This window comes from Mus musculus, chromosome 6, assembly GCF_000001635.26.
Source record: "Mus musculus strain C57BL/6J chromosome 6, GRCm38.p6 C57BL/6J".
Classification (NCBI taxonomy): domain Eukaryota; kingdom Metazoa; phylum Chordata; class Mammalia; order Rodentia; family Muridae; genus Mus; species Mus musculus.
In genome coordinates this window covers 89,596,145-89,616,716 of record NC_000072.6, presented here as the reverse complement: position 1 = coordinate 89,616,716, position 20,572 = coordinate 89,596,145, and the positions used below count along the sequence as shown (strand labels likewise).

The 20,572-nt window shown below is 42.6% G+C and overlaps 2 pseudogenes, besides 1 other annotated feature; both read left to right on the top strand.

The window, feature by feature from the left end:
• Positions 862 to 3,678: an enhancer, noted in NCBI's record as "VISTA enhancer mm1597". NCBI's record gives its function as "enhancer in: somite[7/11] | midbrain (mesencephalon)[6/11] | limb[10/11] | branchial arch[8/11] | facial mesenchyme[5/11]" and the evidence as "EXISTENCE:transgenic organism evidence [ECO:0001131][PMID:17130149]".
• Positions 13,173 to 13,571, top strand: Gm52911 (annotated as a pseudogene).
• A 3,479-nt stretch (positions 13,572 to 17,050) lies between these two features.
• Positions 17,051 to 17,419, top strand: Gm19896 (annotated as a pseudogene).
• Positions 17,420 to 20,572: the final 3,153 nt, after the last annotated feature.

The window sequence follows — 20,572 nt, the reverse complement described above, 5'->3', positions numbered from 1 at the left end:
GCACTTGGGAGGTGGTGAGAAAAGAGGTTCAGGTCATTGTCAGATACATAGGGAGTTTGAAGCTAGCCTAGGCTACATACTGTGTGGGAAGAAAAAGAAGGAAAGAAAGGGAAGAGAAGGGAAGGGAAGGAGATGATGGGATCCAGCCTCCCCTGTGATGACATTCTTAAGAATTCTGGAACTTTGAAACCTTATAAAAACACACAAATATTATAGAAATATGTTTTAATTTTAATCCCAGGTGTAGGAATATGGGGCTGCTTCTCAGCAGCTATGATGTGCCTCCTGCTTGAGCAGAGGCATGGGTTTGCTAGCTGCAGATGGTTTCTGCAATTGTGTTACATTTGGAATTCAGGGAGCTTTTCAGAGGGTATATAAATGCTGGGGCCCTATAGGTGGGGGTCACTGGTTGTTGGTTCAATGGGATTGGTTGCAATTTGTTAGTAGTTGTGCTAAAAGAAGAAACAAGAAGAAATAAATTAGATTCAAGGATCTCTCCCCACCCCCTTCCTCTAGCCTTTTTCTCCAATCTAATGATAGGGGCTAAAATGAGGGGGTGGGGGTGTTAAAAGGTGGAAAAAAAGAAGAACCTACAAAGTAGCTAAAACCAGCTACATTCTCCCCAAGAAACTGCTTCCTGTAATGACAAAGTCCCCTCACTGCCCGAGAGCAATGATCCCCATAAATCTTGGGCCACATGTCCAGATGTACAAGCTGAATGCCTGCACTTTCCAGGCCAGCTGTCCCAGATGTGTTTAACAATGCAGACACAGGAAAGAGTTACATTGCTGACATTTACCGTGGTGATGGCTGCAAGGGTACAAGAGAACTTCCACCACATCTGAGCATGCCCCTCTTTCCTCACCCGCTTTCTACCACACATGGGACACGAAGCCTCTGTGTGGGTGGGATGCTCCGTGGAGGACTGGAGGCTGACAGGAGACCAAGACCAAAGATCACCTTGAGTTCAAATCCATCCAGGAGACACCAACTTCCAGCCCTTCCTGCAGGCGTACAGAGCCTCTCCTGGCTCCTGACCCTGCACACATGTGACTTTTAACTTCGGGAGTCCATCATGAACTTTCGAGGGCAGGCAGACAGATGCAAATGAGCGCAATTATGCCAATTCCACGGTGGCCTGTCGAGGGCTTGGGGACACAGAAGGCCAGTCTTCTCATTTGCATTGGAAATACAGGGTTTGTGCTTAGGTTTGCTTAGCAGGGGTGAGAGACGGGGAGTATGGAAGGCCTCCAAATGCCCCTGGGACAGCCCTTTTGGATGTGTGATTCCAATAGTGGTCTTGAATGCAGAGAAGGGAACCTACTCTCCCTTCCTCTCTCTCTGGTCACCCCAGGTCTCTGAGGAAGACACCATGCAGCTCTTCAGAACACATAGGGTACCCAGAGGTCCTACCCTCCCTTTTCAGGCTGAGGAACTGCAAGAAAAGCAGGAAAACCATTTGGCCTGGGAGGCAAGTGGAGTTACCACCGAGCTCTCACAGGGACTGTGCCAATTTGTAGCTCTCCTTGCCGGGTAGCGCTGTTTCCTTACAAGTTTGCAAGCACATTTAATGAATTCATAAAACTCCAACTGCACAGATCTCATGGTGGGGAGGCAGGATGCAATTCTGTAACTGTACATTTGCTTAACTGCTTGGGGTCACAGAAACCCTGTGAGGGGCTGGGGGTGGTGAGGGACGCTCTCCCCTTGCCTGTTGCAGCCTGGGATGAGGGAGGGAAGTACACTTCTTTAGGGAGGAACCCTAATGTCCACATTCCTTCTGGATCCTTGGAATGTCACCATCAGGTAAGGCATTAACTAGTTACCCTGAAGCAAGTCCAACAGTCACTGATTCAATAATTTAATGAATGTCAATGAGCCCTGGGTGCTGTCCTAGGTGCTAGGTCTAGAGCCAGTAGCTCAGCTGGCTGCCCTTTGGGTCCTGTGAGCTCTGGCAAAGCTCATGGCTGCTCTTGAGTCTAGAGCCTGTATTTTGGTCTGGCTATGGCCACCGAAGACTGGACCTGTTTCAGGTGAGCTAGATATATACGCAGTTCCCTTCAGATACGGCCTGGGAGCAGAGCAAGACCTCAGCAGACAGAGACCTGGAAGCCCAGCCTTGCCCTTCAGATAACAGAATTAACTCTCTCTCTCTCTCTCTCTCTCTCTCTCTCTCTCTCTCTCTCTCCTCTCTCTCTCCCTTCTCACCCATCACCCCCACCCCCACCCCCACCCCCAACCCCATGTGTGTAGGGAGGAAGGACAGAGAGGAAGCAGTCCAGACTGAACAAGCCAGGCTCACAGCAATCCCAGAGAGCTCTGAGCCCATTTGCTTTATCAAGCTAACTTCTCTTTTTCCCTGAAATTCTCGGCCATCTATGTTCCTGTCCTCTCCCACACCCAGGCATCCCTGTCTGGGAGTGCTCTGAAAGGTGATTCCTGTGGCAGAGTCAGGGGAAGCTGGCCCTCCAGAGCTCAGCTAAGCAGCCATCCACTTGGTTAAACAGTCAAACCCAGGGCCAAAGCTGAAGCTTAAAACTCTGAAAGGCAAAAAAGGAAATTGGGGCCAAGGAGGTTGCTCCTGACTTTCTGCTTGAGCCACTAACACCGCTTGGCTAATTTCTCCCATCTGGAGGCTTTGTCTTGCACTGAGAATTTCCTGGTTTTCTGGGAAAGCAGGTGGGGACCTCAGCACACGGCTTTGAAACAATGGACTGAGCAGCTTCATTGTCTGAGCTGACTTACTCCTTATCTGCAGTGACTAGCGCACAAGCCTGTGTGCACGCACACACACACACACACACACACACACACACACACACATACATACACGCACACACTTGGCGCAGACGCAGCATACTCCCGCTGCATACACAGCACACAGCTAACAATCCAGCCTTGGCAGGAACAGATGGCTGTGCAAATGGGGGCTTATCAGGGCTTGGAGAAAAGGGCTGTAAACAAAGGTGGAGTGGGCTGGTTTTTGTAAGGGATGAATGACGATAGTCTCAAGCAGCCATAGCCCTCTCAGGTCCTCTGGCACAGTCTGGTTTAGGGGTAAAATGTGTGACCAGGACTGGCCAGCGTGACTCCAGAAGATGGCTTTGGGAAAGATTTCCTTTGTGTGGCGAGAGAACGTTGTGTCCTGAAGCCTGGGTAGCATGCACTTTATGGGCTGAGGCATTAATCATCCTCAACAGTCAGAAAAGCATGAGCCCCACCCCCACCCCACTGTGTCTCATTCTGTGTCGCGGGTGGGAACTGATGCTCCAGTCGGTCCAACTGAGAGATGTGGCTGAAGAAGCTAGGGTTCAACTGCAGGAGGATGGATGTTTGCGCCATCTGGGCCCAGTCTCTCCAGTCCCTTCTCCCTAGTGGCACTGGACCTGGGGTCCACCCAGTCTTTCCATGGGTGCACTCTTCATTTGGCCTCCTTCTCCATGCAGGGACCCACTCCTCACCTGAAGTTTTCGGACTTCAATATAGGGAGTTTGTTTGTTAGTTTACTTAGTGAACAATGAAATAAAAGAACAAAGGCAGGCCATGGAAGCAAGTGTCTTTTAAAACCCTGGCCAGGTGACACATCCTCCTGAGGTGGAAGTTGCTGGAAATAGGGCCGCCCTCAGCAGGAACATACAAAGACACTTCTTCCACACAATCTGCTCCTGAAGTGCTGTGCCTTGGTTCTTGGTTCTTGGTTCTTGGTTCTTGGTTCTTGGTTCTTGGTTCTTGGTTCTTGGTTCTTGGTTCTTAGTTCTTGGTTCTTGGTTCTTCATGCTCCTCCATGTGCTCGATCTCCTGCCTGCTGCAGGCCTGTTTTCTCAGATGGACAGGAGACGCTGATGAGCCCTGTCACTGTCTGAGTCAATTTCCTCTTCCTTCTTCAGGACAGACAGCTCCTCTCAGCCACTGCAAGCAGGGGACTGTGTGGCCAGTCCCACCAGAGGAATGGCAGGGACATGTGTGGTCCCTCCAGTCTCCCAGCCTTGCTTTTCCTGCTGACTTGACAATGGAGTCTTGTTTCCCCACCAGCGGTGTAGTTAAAGCATGAGGGGGCCCTGTGAGCCAGGATTGCCTTCCTGTTTACCCACATTTTGAGTGAGAAATAAAACATAATTGTGAAATGTCATATTACCAAAGAGATCTTCATATTCAGCGCAACATTCATCAAAATGCCAATGACATTCTTCACAGGACTAGAAAAAAAGAATCCTAAAATTTCTATGAAAGCACAAAAAAGCCCAAGGAGACAAAGGGATATTACAGGGTTTGCTAGAGCAGTGGTTCTCAACCTTCCTAATGCTGGGGCTCTTTCATACAGCTCTTTGTGTGGTGACTCCCCCAACCATAAGATTATTTTGTTACTATTTTATAACTGCAACTTTGCTACTGTTATGAATTGCAGTGTAAATTATCTGTGTTTTCCCGATGGTCTTAGGCAACCCCTGTGAAAGGGTCATTTGATCCCAATGGGGTATTGACCCACAGGTTGAGAGAAGCCTGTGCTAGAGGCATCTCTATATCTGCCCACAAACTACCACAGAGCCGTAATGACAGGAACAGCCCAGGCCCCAAAATAGACACAAAGACCCACAGAATAGAACAGAGGACCTAGAAATAAGCCCTGTAGCTACAGCCACCCAAGTTTTGACAAAAGTGTCAAAGCATACGTTGGAGAGAAGACAGCTTCTTAGACAAGTAGGGTTAAAAAAAAAACCTGGATATCCACATGTAGATGAATGGAGATAGATTGGTCTCTAACTCTGCACCAAAACCAATATCAAGTTGATCAAAGACCTCAATGAAATATCTGAAACTCTGAAACTGTCAGGCAGAACATGTCAAAATTCAGGTACGCAAATACGTTCTGAAAAGAATCCGACTAACTTAGAAAATAATGACAAAAATTGACACATCGAATTGCATGACATTAAAAAGCTTCTGCACAGCGAAGGTAATGATGAGCAGAGTGAAGAGAGAGCCACCGAGAGGGAGAGAATTATATACACCCGACAGGTGAGTAACATCCAGAGTCTATAAAGAACGCCAAAAATTAGACACCAAGTGTTAAATAGGCAAATGAATTGAACAAAGAGTTCTCAAGAAAAATACATAATGTCCAACTAATATATTTTTAAAAGTTTAATATCCTTAGCCACCAGGGAAATGCAAATTAAAATGCATTGATACAATCCTCCCTCCAGCCATAATGCCTAGCCTAAGAAAATGAACAAGGATAGGAGAACCCAGGGCAAGGGGAGACTTACACGATGCAGTTGGTATGGTGGCTCTTCAACCAACTAAAGAACGGCACTGGAGAGATGGTTCAGCAGTTAAGAGCATCTGCTGCTCTTTCAGAGGATCCAAGTTTGGTTCACAGCATCACCATGGCAGCTTACAACAGCCTGTAACTCCAGCTCCAGGAGATTTGACGACCTCTCCTTTTCTCAATGGGCACTGCACATAACTGCCACTCCACATATACACATAAATGAAAATAATAAAATATTTTAAAATGAAATAAAACAAACCTAAAGATGGAAACAGCATATAATCCAGTTATTCTTGGGTATATCTAAGGGATTCTAAGTTATCATACCACAGAGGTACCTGTGCATCCATGTTTATTGCACCGATCACAATAGTCAAGATAAGGAACCATCAACAGATGAGTGGATAAAGAAAATGTGGAATATATATGTATATTCCATGTATATGTGCATGTATACATATATGTAGTGGTCTTTTAATCAGCCATGAAAAAGAATGAAATCATCTCATTTTCAGGAAAATAGATTGAGGTTTGGTGTGTTAAACAAGCCAGACTCAGAGAGATGTTTTCTTTCTCAAATGTAGACTATACATGCACATATAAACTTATATAAGACATGTCAGAAGAACAAGGGCTACGTAGGGGAAAGGAAGAGTCTAGAGATGGGGGACAGGTTTGAGGAGAGCAAATGAAAATAATGTGTTTTGTCTCCTGTGTAAAATCTAGATTTGTCTGTCTGCCATGAAAGCAAGAAAGGGACTATCTGGCCAGTGATGACTTGAGAGAGTACCAAATATGAAGTAAACTACAATGGCATGTAGGTACCAAAGTGTCGCTGTGATGGCTGGTGGGATGGTTCAGAGAGGAAAGGACTTGCTGCCAAGCTTGATGACCAAAGTTCAACCCCCAGGACCCAGATGGTGGAAGGAGAGAGCGAACTCCCAAGTTGTCCTCTGCCCTATACATAATTGATAAATGGTGCCTTCTGCCCAATACATAAGTGTAAAACATTTTAAAAGAAAATGTCATGATAAAACTCATTCTGTATACTAACAGAAATATTAATAAAAAAACAAGAGAAGTAGCCAGGCATGGTGGCACACACAGGTAATATCAGAACTTGGGAGATGGAGACAGATGCATCAGGAGTTCAAGGTCATCTTTAGCTAGAGCGTGAGTTCCAGACTACCCTGAATCATGTGAGATCCTGTCTCAAAACATAACAAAACAAAACAAAACAGGAAAACCCAACCACCACCAACAACAAAGCAAGATCAAACATGGAAGGAAGAGATTGGATACAAAGTCCTACTCCCCGGCTGAGATAGCTGCCAGGTGAGGGAAAGTTAGTTCTCTTTAATGGTGTGCACACTGGCAGGTTGCTCATGCTCTAGTGGGTGGTCACACACCCAGGGCAGCAGAAATTGGATTTGGTGGGTTAAAAAAAGGAAGACACGAAGTTGCAGGGTGGTGGTGGGGGGCGCAGGGGGGGACTGGATCTGAGAGGAGGTGGGCAAGGGAGGAGAATACGATCAAACTAAATGCCTGAAATTCTCAAAGAATTAATAAATACATTAAAAACAAACCTCCAAACCCCAAGAGAAGGGAAATAAAATATAGTTACCATGGTAACTACTGGTAAATGTTGATACCACAGCTGCTCCAAACAGCACACAGACTGATGGACTAATATCTAAACTCTACAACTCCAAAATTCAATCACCCCGAAGATTCACCTACAAACTGTTCTACGGAGCCGCAGTGGCAGCTGCAGCACAGTGCAGGCCCAGACAGAGACACAGCCCAACAAAATAGGAACTTTCTTCACTCTCCATCCTCATTCCCAGGAAATGGTATTGTACAGTTTTGGGTGTAAAATTTCACACTCTGTGGTTTTGGATTGTTCTTCCTATATAGAAAAAGAAGCCAGTTATTTTGTGACCTGTGACAGTTTAGAAAAACTGTGCAATCCCTGGGGTTTTTCTATCTGTGAGACCCCATCACCTGTGAATTGAGAATAACTGCTTCTTCCTTCCAATCTGGATGGTTTGAGTTTCATTTTCTTGCCTTGCTGACCTTCCTAGGGTTGCTAGTGCCATACTGAGCAGAGGCAACAGGAGCAGCCACAGGGCTCCTGACTAAGGCAGGAAGCTGCCAGTCAGTTTCTAGAATGGACAAAGCTAGTCACTTCCACATCAGCTTTCTTCCTTTCTTCTTTCTTCTGATTCTGAAGAGTCCAATCCATGACAGGCTGCCTCACAGAGGCTACTCCAGGGCGCTGTCTACTCTGTTTGCCAAACTCCTAATTCTAAAACTCAAGCCATTCACCCTTATCATGAGTGAGCTCACTAGGTCTGGGGCCTTGATTGTTCAATGTTTTGTAACATGAGCGACATGAAGCTTGGAGAATCCCTAACTTGCCCAAGAGTAGACACTGCTCTGAAGCCTTCTAGGCCAAAGCTAGGTCACGAGATCGTGTAAAGCCACAAGAGACAAGCACATCTCGGAGAGTTGTTTCCTCCACCCAGTTCAGAACTTTATTTTCCTATTATCTTATTCTGAAAGCGTCCCAAGCTCATTCAAACAATGAAGTAATGGAATGGAATGCAAGATGCATTTCACTTAGAATCATCTCCTGACACTTTTCCCCTCGGAACCATCTGAGTGTAAGATGCAGACACTCTTGACACAGCATTCTTAAATAGTTTGGCACACATCTCCCAGAAACAAGAAAATTAAGATAGAGAGACTGGAGAGAAGGCATGGCAGATAAGACCCTTGCTAGTCTCGCATCCTGTCCAGGTTTAGCTCCCGGCAGCCACATAGTGACTCACAACCTCTGTACCTGGAGATCCAATGGCTGTGATGTTCTCTTCTGGCCTCTACAAGCACTGCACACATGTGGTACGCATATCAGCAACCAGGCAAATAATCATATATGTATAAAATTAAAGCTTTTTAAAAAGAAAAAGAATGTTGATTCCAAAATAATTACCGAATAGTATTAATCAATGTAGAAAGCCAGGGGTTTCACTCAGTGGTCCAGTTAACACTTAGTGTGTGGGAGGCCCTTGTGTCAATCTCAGTTGCAATAACAACAATAACAAGCCCTGTAGGATGTTATATTGTATGTAAACTTTCCAAGGGGCTGGGAAGATAGGTTAGTGGTCGGCTAAGAGCACTGACCACTCTTCCTAAGGACCAGAGTTCATTCCCAGCACCCACTTGAGGTGGATCCACCGCCCTCTTCTGGCCTGTCTGGGCACTGCACTCATGTGTACAACCCTCCCCACCCTGACCCCATCCCACACTTTTAAAAATAAATCTACTGGGGCTGGGCTTGGGGGGGGGATTTATCCCCCCTACCCCAGTAGATTCGGGGCACACACTGACTGGAACACTCCACAGCAGCTTGCTACATAGTTCCGCTGAGGAGCACACATTTTTTTTTCTCCCAGAATTTTTGAAGCATGGTCATTAAGTAAAAGTAGTGACCAGCAGGCCTCCTCATCATAATACAGCATTTACTGGTAAATAGTAAGACATCTTTCAAAACTAAAAGGCTGGGGGAATGGTCTGCTTCTTAACCTTGCATCTAGTGGCTTTAATATGTTTTGATGACTTGCGCCAGCTTCATTAAATTTCACTGAGGGTAGCAAAATGGCAATTTAAAAAAAAATCTTAATATTTTTTTGGCATTGACTAGCTGGTATTTTTATTTATAAAGAAGAGATTTTGGGCCACTGAGATGGCTCAGCAGGCAATGGCACTTTGCCCAGTGTAATAACCTGATATCAAGCACTGGACTCCACAGGGCAGAGGGAAAGAACTGATGTCTACAAGTTTTCTCCTGACTTCTCCACCTGCTGTGGCATGCATGTGCCCATCTGCACAAATATGTTCAAGTCTTCAAAAGGGAAAGTTTGCATCCCTTTACCATTTCTATCCGTTTCCCTCATTAGGATGGGATAATGGAGCAGATGAGGATGGAGAGATGGCTCAGTGGTTAAGAACACTGTCTGTTCTTCCAGAGGTCCTGAGTTCAACTCCCAGCAACCACATGGTAGCTCATAACCATCTGTACCAGGATCCAACGCCCTCTTCTGGTGTGTCTGAAGACAGTGTACTCACATATATAAAATAAACAAATCCTTATTTTTTAAAAAAAGACAGTTTGGAGCTGATGAGTTGGCTCAACTGGCTGAAATGCCTGTCTGATGATCTGAATTTGATCCCTAGAGTCTATAGTGCAAAGAGACATCCAACTCACATAAGTTCTCCTGACCCCAACATGTGCAAGGTGGTACACGTGAGCCCCTCCTATACCATATGTGTGCGCACACACACACACGTTTAAAATTGGGCTAGTGGATTTTTTAAAATATTAAATGCATTATAAGCCATTATTTTTATCATTCATTTAAAAAGGTTTATTTTATGTATATGCATGTGCCTGCATTAGTTTATACGCACCACTTGTGTGCAGGAGTCTACAGAGGCCAGAGTTAGAGACATGGGCTGCCATGCTGGGGCTGAGAACTGTACCTAGTTCTTCACTAAGAACAGTAAATGCTCTTAATTGTTGAGTAATCTCGCTGGCCTCATTTACTGTCTTTCTTGATGTTCAAATTGACTCAAATTTGACCAGTGGGAACCAGGCCCCTTTTCCTAGAGGGGTACATGGCTAGACAGAAGGAAATTGGCATTCTGTTGTAGGGAGAGGGATGGGTATGTGACAGCCAATAAGAGGTGTCACACTTTACTTTCTCCAGAGCCTCAGTTCCCTGGGTCTTAGGTGGGATCATCGCAATGGGAATTTTTAGACTCAATTAATCGGTCATGGATTAATATGGACAGCATCCTTCCCTGCCCTTTCCTCTCCGTTCCTATCACATTGCCTTTATTTCAATGTTGTCAGGAGCTGGGAGGAGAAGCTCAGTGACAAAGTGCTTGCCTAGCATGAGATCCTAGGTTTGATTCCAGCACCAGAAAAAGCAGTCATCTTACTTTTGATTTATAACACTACTTTTTTCTGTTTGCTCCTCAGTTATCTGTGAACTGGGCATGTGCACACCCCTCCCTGGAGGACTTGTGGTATCTCAAGGGTCCACCAGGATCTCTCACAGCAACGCTGAAGGCACAGTTTCAGGAGTTCCCTGGCTCTGACTCATTTTGCTGACTTTTTAGGGGGAGGTCATTGTATTAGTCACTTCATCATCTGACCCAGACTTTCCTGAATGGAGAATCCATTTGCGTCTCCTAGGATACCCTGAAAATGTCTGGGCCATGTAATGGATATTTGAGGTTTCTCATCGAGATTTTTGTTTACTGACCACTGAGGCCATTTCCCAGTGCCTGGGTATGTGGGACATTGATGAGTCACAGATGTCACCTTCTCTAGGGAACTATCCTCAGCTGCCAATGGCTGGCTGATGTGACATGGTCAAAGCTGGTGACAGGCTTCAACCTGATCCATAGGAGCACTGGAGTACAACTTTCAATAGAATCATGCCTATGTTTGGGCACCACAGCACCCCAGCCCAGCTTATTATGTTATAAATGACAAAATTGGGTATATTTAAGATATACAAGACTTGACGAATCTTGACGAAAGGATCACCACAATTAAGGTAGTTAATCTAGCCATTGGTTACCACTGTGTGTGTAGTTACGATCAAATTTTAATCATGGAACAGTATTCAAGAATATTTTATGTGTTTGGGTCTTTTCCCTGCATGTATGCCTATGCACCAAGTGTGTGCAGTGCTTAAGGAAGCCAGAAGAGGGCATCAGATTGAACACCTTTAATCCCAACATTTGGGGGGCAAGTTTGAAATCAGCATGGTCTACATAGAAGTTCTATGTCAGCCAGGGTGTCAAAGTAAGACCATGCCTCTAACAACAACAATAACAACAAACCTAATTACATATATTTAATTAATAAAGATCATATACATTCAAAGAGTACAAGGTGTACAAACACATGCTGTGTAATGCTTATTACAATCAAATTAGTCAATATGTCATTCACAACTCAAGCTGCACACTAGATCCCCAAGCCTTTTCATCTTATAACGAAAGTTTATATTCTTTTATCAACACCCCCATATTCACTGCAGAGCAAATAACCTATGAATTATAGACATTTGTTCCCTCACTGTGGCCATTGTGTGTGTGTGTGTGTGTGTGTGTGTGTGTGTGTGTGTATGTGTGTATCCCCCCACCATATTTTAAAAATGTGAGGGACTTCTATATCCTTTCCCATATTGGGTGTACCAATTTATATTTCCATCAACTGTGTGCAAGGGTTTCCTTCCTGCCAGTGTTTACCAATAGCTGTCATCACTTGTCTTTTTGATAGTGGTCATCCTAACAGAGAGTGGTGATAGACTGGTTTGGATCCGCATTTCTGAGCTGACTGGTAATGTTGAACACCAGAAAACACATGTTGTTCATGTGTTTTAGTGCTATTTGCATGATATGTAGGGGGGGGGGAAAGGACATGTTCTAGTCCTTTGTACATTTTAGAGTTGGGTTACTTCTTGCTTTTAAGTTAATATCTTGGATATTGTTAACCCTTTAGTATGAGTTATCTAGCTGGCAAATAATTCAGTCTTTAGGCTGCATTTTCACTTTCTTAGAAGCTTCCTTTGCTATGTAAGACTTTTTAATTTTAAAATTACATTTACCAGTGTGTGTGTGTGTGTGTGTGTGTGTGTGTGTGTGTGTGCGTGCGCGCGTACTTGCGTGCACGCACATGAGCACACATACCACATTCATGGCATGCATGTAGAAGTCAGGGGACACAAGGAGCTAAAGGGATCTGCAACCCTATAGGTGGAACAACATTATGAACTAACCAGTACCCCGGAGCTCTTGACTCTAGCTGCATATGTATCAAAAGATGGCCTAGTCGGTAATCACTGGAAAGAGAGGCCCATTGGACACGCAAACTGTATATGCCCCAGTACAGGGGAACGCCAGGGCCAAAAAAATGGGAATGGGTGGGTAGGGAAGTGGGGGGGAGGGTATGGGGGACTTTTGGGATAGCATTGGAAATGTAATTGAGGAAAATATGTAATAAAAATATTTAAAAAAAAGAGTAAAGCTTAGATATATATATATATATAAAAGAAGTCAGGGGACAGCTCATGGAAGTCGTTTTCTTGATCCACCATGCAAGTCCCAGGGAACAAACTCAAGCACTGTCAGCAAGCACCTTTGCCTGCTGGAATAACTTACCAGCTTGTACAAAGCCTTCTTTGTTTTGTTGTTAAAAAACTTGTTATTAGGTTTATTCTACTTTATATGTATGAATGTTTTGCCTGTGCCCACAGAAGTCAGAAGTGGGTATGGAATCTTCTGAAGCTGGATGCATGGATGGTTGTGAACCACCATGTGAGTGGTAGGAATTGAACCCAGGTCCTCTTTAAGAGCAATCAGTGCTCTAGACCACTGAGCCATTTCTCTTTAATGTAGTCATACTTGCTTATTTTGCTTTTGTTGACTGTGGTTTTTGGTGTCATATCTAAAGGATTAGTGTTAAGCTCAATATTAAGGAGCTTTTCTTCTATACTTTCTTTTAGGGGTATTTCAGGTTCAGATCTTACATTTGAGTTTCTGACCTATTTGTAGTTGATTTTTGTGCACAACTCAAGGAAAATTGTATTATGTTGAGTATGAAAAGCAGTTTTACTAACATCATTTATTAAAGACTTTCATTTACCCACTGTATGTTAGCACCAATGATTAGCTAACATGAATTTATTACTAGGCTTTAGACTATGTGTTCTATTGTTTTGATTACATTAGCTTTGCAATATATTTTGAAGCCAGGGAGTGTGATGACTGTAGTGTTAGTCTTCTTCCTTAAGCTAATTTTAGCTGGGTACTTACTAAAATGGGCCATGTTCATACCAAGACTGTGAAGAAGGTGGCCTGGGTCATCATCAAGAAGTCCTATATGTACTTGGTCCAAGTGCATGTATGAGGGGATCCCCATCATCACCAGCAAGAAACTCTGCAACAAGATAGAGAGCCCTGCTATGCATCTAACGAAGTGGATGGATTCATAGAGGTCCTGTAAGAGGTTCCTTGATCAAGTTGCTAGAGAGAAAGAGAGGGAGGAGAGATAAAATTATGTTCCCAAGGTTGCTTAGCCCTAGATCAGGAGGTCACTAAGGTAGATCCTGACACCAAGAAAATGCTGAAGCGTCTGGACTTTGGCAGCTTCTCCAACCTGCAGGTCACAAAGTCTACAGTTAAGATGAATTTCAAAACACTGCATGGATCTGTTTGAATCTGTTCTGCATTATTTCCAATAAGCCTGGGGACAACTTAAAAAAAAAGATAATATTAGCTGGAAATGGAGAGGTGACTCAGTGGGTAAGAGTACTTGCGACTCTTGCAGAGGCTCCAGGTTCAGTTCTTAGCCCCAGCACAATGCTCACAACCTTTTGTGATTCTAGTTCGAGGGGATCAGGCACCTCTTTTGACCTCCATGGATTCCTAAATGCAGGTGGTACACATAAATACACTCAGGCATGCATACATACACAGAAAATGAATATTGTTTTAAAAATAGCCTTTGGTAAAAAAAAAACACTATTGAAAATTTAATAGTAGTGACTCTAAGATTATTTGGGGGAGTATGAATATTTTAACAATATCCTTCTTCCAACTGATGAAGTTAAGATACTGCATTTGTCTTCTATAATATCCTTCATCAATGTCAGTTTTTGTTAATCCCACCAAATGAGAGTAAATACCATCACCCAGGTTCTTTTAGTCAAATTAAGAAAGCTGTACTTTCTGTCAGACAGGAATGTCTCCACAGTGTTCACCCTTAAGGAGCAGCTCTTCAGTCCCAGAGGACTGGAGGAAAGGGTCTAGGTTATGAATTTCTGAATTTGAGTTGGGGTTTTGATCATGATGAAGCCTCCACATGTTAATCCCAAAGATATGAGGAAAAAGACCATCAACACAAATCATCATGGCCAAATTAAGTAAGTAAGTAAATTAAAGAAAACAATTAAAGCAAACTTTTATCTGTGTTCACATGCTGCCTCCCCTTAAGGTGGGATTCAAGAGATGAGACTTGGATGTGGGGAAGATAAGGTTTTTATAGCTCAGAGGTATGGGGTTTCCAAATTGGAGGGTGTGGCAGGCAAATAGGTGAGGCTATAGAAGCAGAACTGACAAATTGGTCGTAACAACCTCTTGTGGAATAAAGACATAGTTACAAGGTAGTCATAACAAGGCCATCATCACAACAGGTAATCATAAGGAGGTGGTCATAACAAAAGTTGATTAGAAACTTATAACACTGGGTTAATAACTAAAAATTTACACATAGGTAATCTTACCATTTAGGTTGTAAAACTCAGCACCTAGAGAGCACCACCAGCCAAAATGAAAACAGAGATCTAATCTATCAAAGTCTGTAATTCTGGAAAGTCTCCAAATGAACTAACTTTCGGTTTTAACCCCTGTAGGTCTGCTTTCAGCTAACTGTTCTTGTTAACTGAAATATGTCAAACCAAAACATGGCTTTTATGCTTAAGAGCTCACCCTGAAAAAGGGGTGGCAGAGACTTAATGTATGCTTAGCTCTTCCGTGTCTTTACTTGCTTTGTTAAGCTTTAGCTATTTTTGATGAACCGAATCATATAAGAAACTAATCTTCTGCAATAGTGTATATAAAAAAACCAGGACAATAAAGTTGCCAGGCTCCCTCCGGACTCTGTTTATGATTAATGCTTTATTCTGATAAGCTTTATTTAGTTTCCTGCATATGTTTTCAAGGTTTGACCTAAAACAAGTAACTAAAAACAAGTAAAGTTTGTTTAAAATCAAGTATACTTAATAGACGGCCCTCAAAACTTTTCAGAGATCTGTTAAATACAATATTTAAAATGTTTAACAGAAAAAGCTTCCTATGAGAGACAGAAATGCCAGCACCTAGAGGTGACACTAAGGTCTCTAAAGAAGGTGCTTGGGTACAGACAATTCTACCTGAATTACGGTGATGCTAACCAGTGAGAAAAACTGCCCCTAACATCAGGGCTCTGCTCACACTGTAAACATTGTTAGGTTAACCACTCTGCTTCATCTCAGTTATCCCAGGTTTTTCCTTCACAGGAAAATCTCTCAGACTTCTGGGTCTGACACACCGAGGCCTATGTTGTCATGTGCGGTAACTGAAGAGGTAATGTTGCCTCATGTGACACCTGAAGGCCGACTACTTCTGCCCTTAACAAAGCCACAAAGACCACAGAAGCCTAGGGTATCTACCCAGGTAACGGTAAGTTGGTGTAATTTTAATTGATACATATGCTATTTGGATTATACTTCCTGCTGTAATTTATCCTTCTCAGATCTCTGATGATGTTGACAGCTAACTGTAGCCTTATCAGTTTATCAGCTGCCCCACCCACTCCAGTGGAGTCTGCATGACAAGTCCAAAAGCTTGGCCGCAGTCCTGGGGCAAAAAGATTCATGGAAACTGGTCTCCTGGAGTCTTTGGTGTCCCATAACACAGATGTAATCCAGATATGTCCTTTCGATAGTTGGTGAAGGGTTTTGTGTGCTTTCTTTCAGTATTGTTTTATTATAGGTGCCCCCAAGCAATGATTTGACAAATAGCCAAGTTAGATTGAACATTGCTTCCTAGCCTCCACCAGCATCCCAATATCAATATCAAGGTGAGCCGACCTTGGGTTTTGAATTTTGTAAGACTGTTACTTATTCAATGCCTTTAGTGCTGAAAGAGAGATAGTGAAAGAAATCAGGCATTGTAGTTTACTGGATAAGAGTTAGAAATCTCAGGGTAAGTTCAACAAAGTAAACTTAGAATTCTCATTACAGTCATGTATGGCAGACTACATTACATAATAGTAGAAAGAAGGTGGGTTGTGGTTTAAGAAGGAACTAAAGTAAATACTTATAATAACAGCTGAGTCACTCTCATATACAGGAATTTACAATGTCCTAGGGAGAAGGTGGATTATACAATAAACTAGAATTGGAACTATGGCTAGGGTGTGAAGCCCTTGCCTCTGGCTTCTAAGAATAAGCTGACATTAGATAGGGCTGATTGTTATTTCAGTTGTAAACACTGCCTGGTTTCTGCTAACTTTTATGTATGCATTCCTCTGCTTTGTGTAAAGAGTCATTATTCATCAGATGACCTCAATGTATCACCTACCTTCCTTGTTTTCTTCTGTAATATAAGTCTGACGCTCGCTTTGAGAAATTGCACTCAGATTCAGCACTCTCTTGTGTTCGTGCCTGTTTGTCACTCACTGACGTCTTGCCCACCTGAGTACCAGAACCCTGATTCTCCCTGGGTTGAGGGACTCTGACTGGGTTCAACCTGTGGCAATCAGCAACTTCCTGGTTGATGCATTTCACATATAATAACCAGGACTTAATTTTCTATAGCTATTAGGTCACCTGATGAAAAAAGCAAATTCACAGTCAGGTTTGTCTAATGAACAGGCTTCATTCTAATGGATAAACAGGTTGCTTTTACTATTTAAAGGAACTTGCCTTGCAATAAATGCTAATAGTAATCAACTATCTATATATGTTTAATGGTAAATAATTAGATAAGTTTAAAATTTATATAAATTATATAGGTCTAAAATAACTTAAAATATAAACATCTTGAATGCCCTTCAGCCTGAAGGGAGGACGGTAGCTCGGTCACAGTGTTTGTAGTCATTGTTTTTCTTATAGTTGGAGTTGAGGTCAAACCTCACATGGAACCTGCATCAGTATGATGAACGGATGACCTGGCCATGAGCCCTTAAAATTCCTGCCGGATGAGGCCCGGAGCCTGCCCCCGCCCAAGCTGAAGGACCTGCGGCTTGTCTACATCAGCTTCCTGGGCTACTGCACGGGCCTGATGGACAGCCTGATGAGGATGAGACCTGTGATGAAAGCAGGTTTGCATCGCCAGCTTCTGTTTGTTAACTCCTTTTTCTTTGCTGGGTATTTTTATTTAAAATGTTAAGACTATTGATGTTTATATGCTGTGAAGGAACATGACATATTTGGCTATATAAAATTACATCCAGAAGATTTTCCTGAAAGAGAGAAGAAAACTTATGTTGAAATTCTTGAGCCATTCCATCCAGTGCATTGAAGTTTTCAGAAGGATTGCTCCTCCTGTTCCTCTTCACCACAACTTGAATATTTTCTGAGTTTTATGGGATATCTTTCTGTGACAGTGAAGTTTAGGTTAATATGTTAACACTGTAATTAAAATAGTTATTATGAGTAAAAAAAATCTCAGGATATGAGCATCTAAATAAGTTATCTAAAATGATTTAGGGAAAAAATACAAGTTACTCTAAGCTACTGTTATACTAAGATTTCAAAAGTTCAAAGTTTTAACATTAATCAATAAAGTTCTGATAAATGGTTAAAATACTGACTGCTACTATCAATCACAAGCTCATGATTTTAAATTATGTCTGACTGTCTTCTCAGTAGAGACTTAAAATGCTTACCATTATACTGAAAACACCTCTGTCCAGTCTATATATACCCAGTCCTCTGAACAGAAAAAGGAAGTGTTCACACCTTTAACCAAAAGCCATAGCTTTTGCTATGATTCCGAGGTATGAATCCACTCCAGCTGTTTTCTCCAATGTGGATTTCAGTACAGATTACAAACTATGGTAATGTAAGTTTCAGGGAATTAAGAAAGTTATAAAATTAATTAATTAATTAATTAATTAATTCTACCTCTCACAGGTCAGACTCCAGATAAGTAGTCTTGTCAATCAACAATCTCAGCTTCCCAGCTCTTGCCTACGCCTGAGGGGAAAGCTCCAAATGTAAGAGCTTCCTTAAGTTCTTTAACTTCTTCTGAACCTAGTCTACATCTGTCTTGGCAGAGTTCCACTCAGCCAGTAGACACCATTCAGAAATCAGCTGTGGGCTACAGACTGCTGTACAAACTGAAAAGTGATGCAAACAGTCCCTTTGATGTGACTACTCCCTGTCTCTTCCACTGGGACAACAAACTAGATGAATGCGCCCTTGCCCTGGCCTCTCACCAACATCCCAGTCTTCTCGGAACTCGACAATAGTGTCCTAATGTCAGCAGGACGTAGTCACAGAAGATGATACTCACCCCTTATCCTCAACAGATGGTTGGAATATTAGATCAAGAGGAAACTCCCTGGCAGAAGGGACAAAAATGACTACCTATAGTACCTATTGGCATACCAAGATTATATGATCTTAAAATTTTTGTTCTTTCTACGCTAATCAAATAGATATAATTTATGAATGAGCACTGTATCTTTTGATGCATTGCAAATTTTGCCCTCCTCCTTCGATAAAAAATTCTAAGACCCTATAAGGAATTTAACAGAGACACCTGAGATAAAGGAGGATGATTAGCCAGCCTGCTTCTACTTTAGGCTTGAAAGACATTTTATAATAAAGACAAACTAGGTTAATTTCAGTTTATGATTAAATATCTGTTTCTCAAGTATTAGGCTATGCCCCACTGATAACCTTAACTACAAATGAATCTATTCTGCATATTTCAGGAAATGTCAACCATGCTTTTGTTTCAAAAGTTTTTATGACCACCTGTTGCTATGACTACCTTGTGTAGGCAAAAGGTTATTGTGCACTGTGTAAAGATTATCCTTGTTTTATTCAAATGCTAATTTCTGTGCTCACATATCTGGCTGCAATCCTTATTCTGAGAATCTCCTGTCTCATTGTTGTATAAAAAATGTCCCCAATGTTGGGGATTTTGACTGGGAGGTAGCCAGATTAGTTTAGAGGATTAAAATAGATTAATACTGCTCAGTTGTTGTGCCTTAAAGCTGCTAAATAAATCTAATAGCCCTGTATCCATTATTTGGAAGCTAGCTGAGTTAAGAGAAAATCTTCAACACTTATAAATTCTCGTTAACAACAGGTACCATAACAGGTACCCTTGTTATGCGTACCTGTTGTTATGACTTGACCACTTTGTTATGAGTACCTTATTAGGACCACTTTATGAGAGGATCTAAACCACTCCATTTTAGAACAGGCAGCCATATTAGGCCTTAAGTTTCAGTTTCCCAAAGAAGCAGGAAAGACTCCTTGGGAGAGTCACAGACAATGGATCGTTAGTCAATACGGGTCCTGACTTTTGGCTGAGAGGGAGAATGAACCAGAACCGAGTCAGTTCCTGGGACAACTGGCTGAGAGAGATAACAAACTCTGAATTGGGCTAGTTTCTGAAATTCCTGACCAAAAATGGTAAAACTAATATAGCAAGCAATCAGAAATTGTATTAATGTAACTGCCATACACCTAGCTAATCATGTTAGAGATTACTTAACCCTTTCAGCAAACTCCACTAGCCCTGATTAAGAAGAGCTCCTCTTCTGGTCACCATTTTGATGAATGATTGACCCACGCATGCTGGTTGTTTTTGCAGAATAAATATTGTTTGCCTTTACATACTGTTTGAGTCTGGGGCCTTCCTTCAGTGATTCTCAGACTCTAACACTTGCAACATGTTATGGCGGTTTAAATAGGAATGGCTCCCATAGACTCATGTGTTTGAATACTTGGTCCATAGAGAATGAATGGTGGCACTACTGGGAGGTATGGCCTTGTTGGAGTAGGTGTGGCTTTGTTGGAGGAAGTGTGTCACTGGGGTGGTATGGGTTCTGAGGTTTCAGAAGCTCAAGCCATCTTACTTCCTGCTGCCTGTCAACCAGGATGCAGAACTCTCATTCCCTCCTCTAGCACCATACCAGTCCTAGGGTTTTTTTTTTTTTTTTTTTTTTTTTTTTGGACAGGGTTTCTCTGTGTAACAAGCCCTCCTGGACTCTCTTTGTAGACCAGACTGGCCTCAAACTCACAGGCCTGTTTCTGCCTGTTTCTGCCTCCTGAGTGCTGGGATTAAAGGCATGGGCTACCACACCAGGCTAAATATTTTTCTTTCTAAGAGTCACCCATGGTGTCTCTTCATAGCAATAGAAACACTAAGAAACATGCCTTTGTTTCACAAGAGGTTAAGACTAACTAGTTATATTTTGTGTCTATTTGTCTCCCATACCCCACCCCTCCTCAAATTTGGAAACCCCTTATCCTTGACCTATAAAAATCTTTTCTACCTCAAAGTCTGACCTCTTGAACTCCATCTTAGGAGAAGACAGCCTATGTACAAGAATTAAAAGTTTGTTTTAATTAACTTGCCCAGGATGGTTTGGGCCGGTGGTCTTTCTCCTCCCATCATTGGGATTAACAGTTGGTCCCTAGCATAGTACTTTCT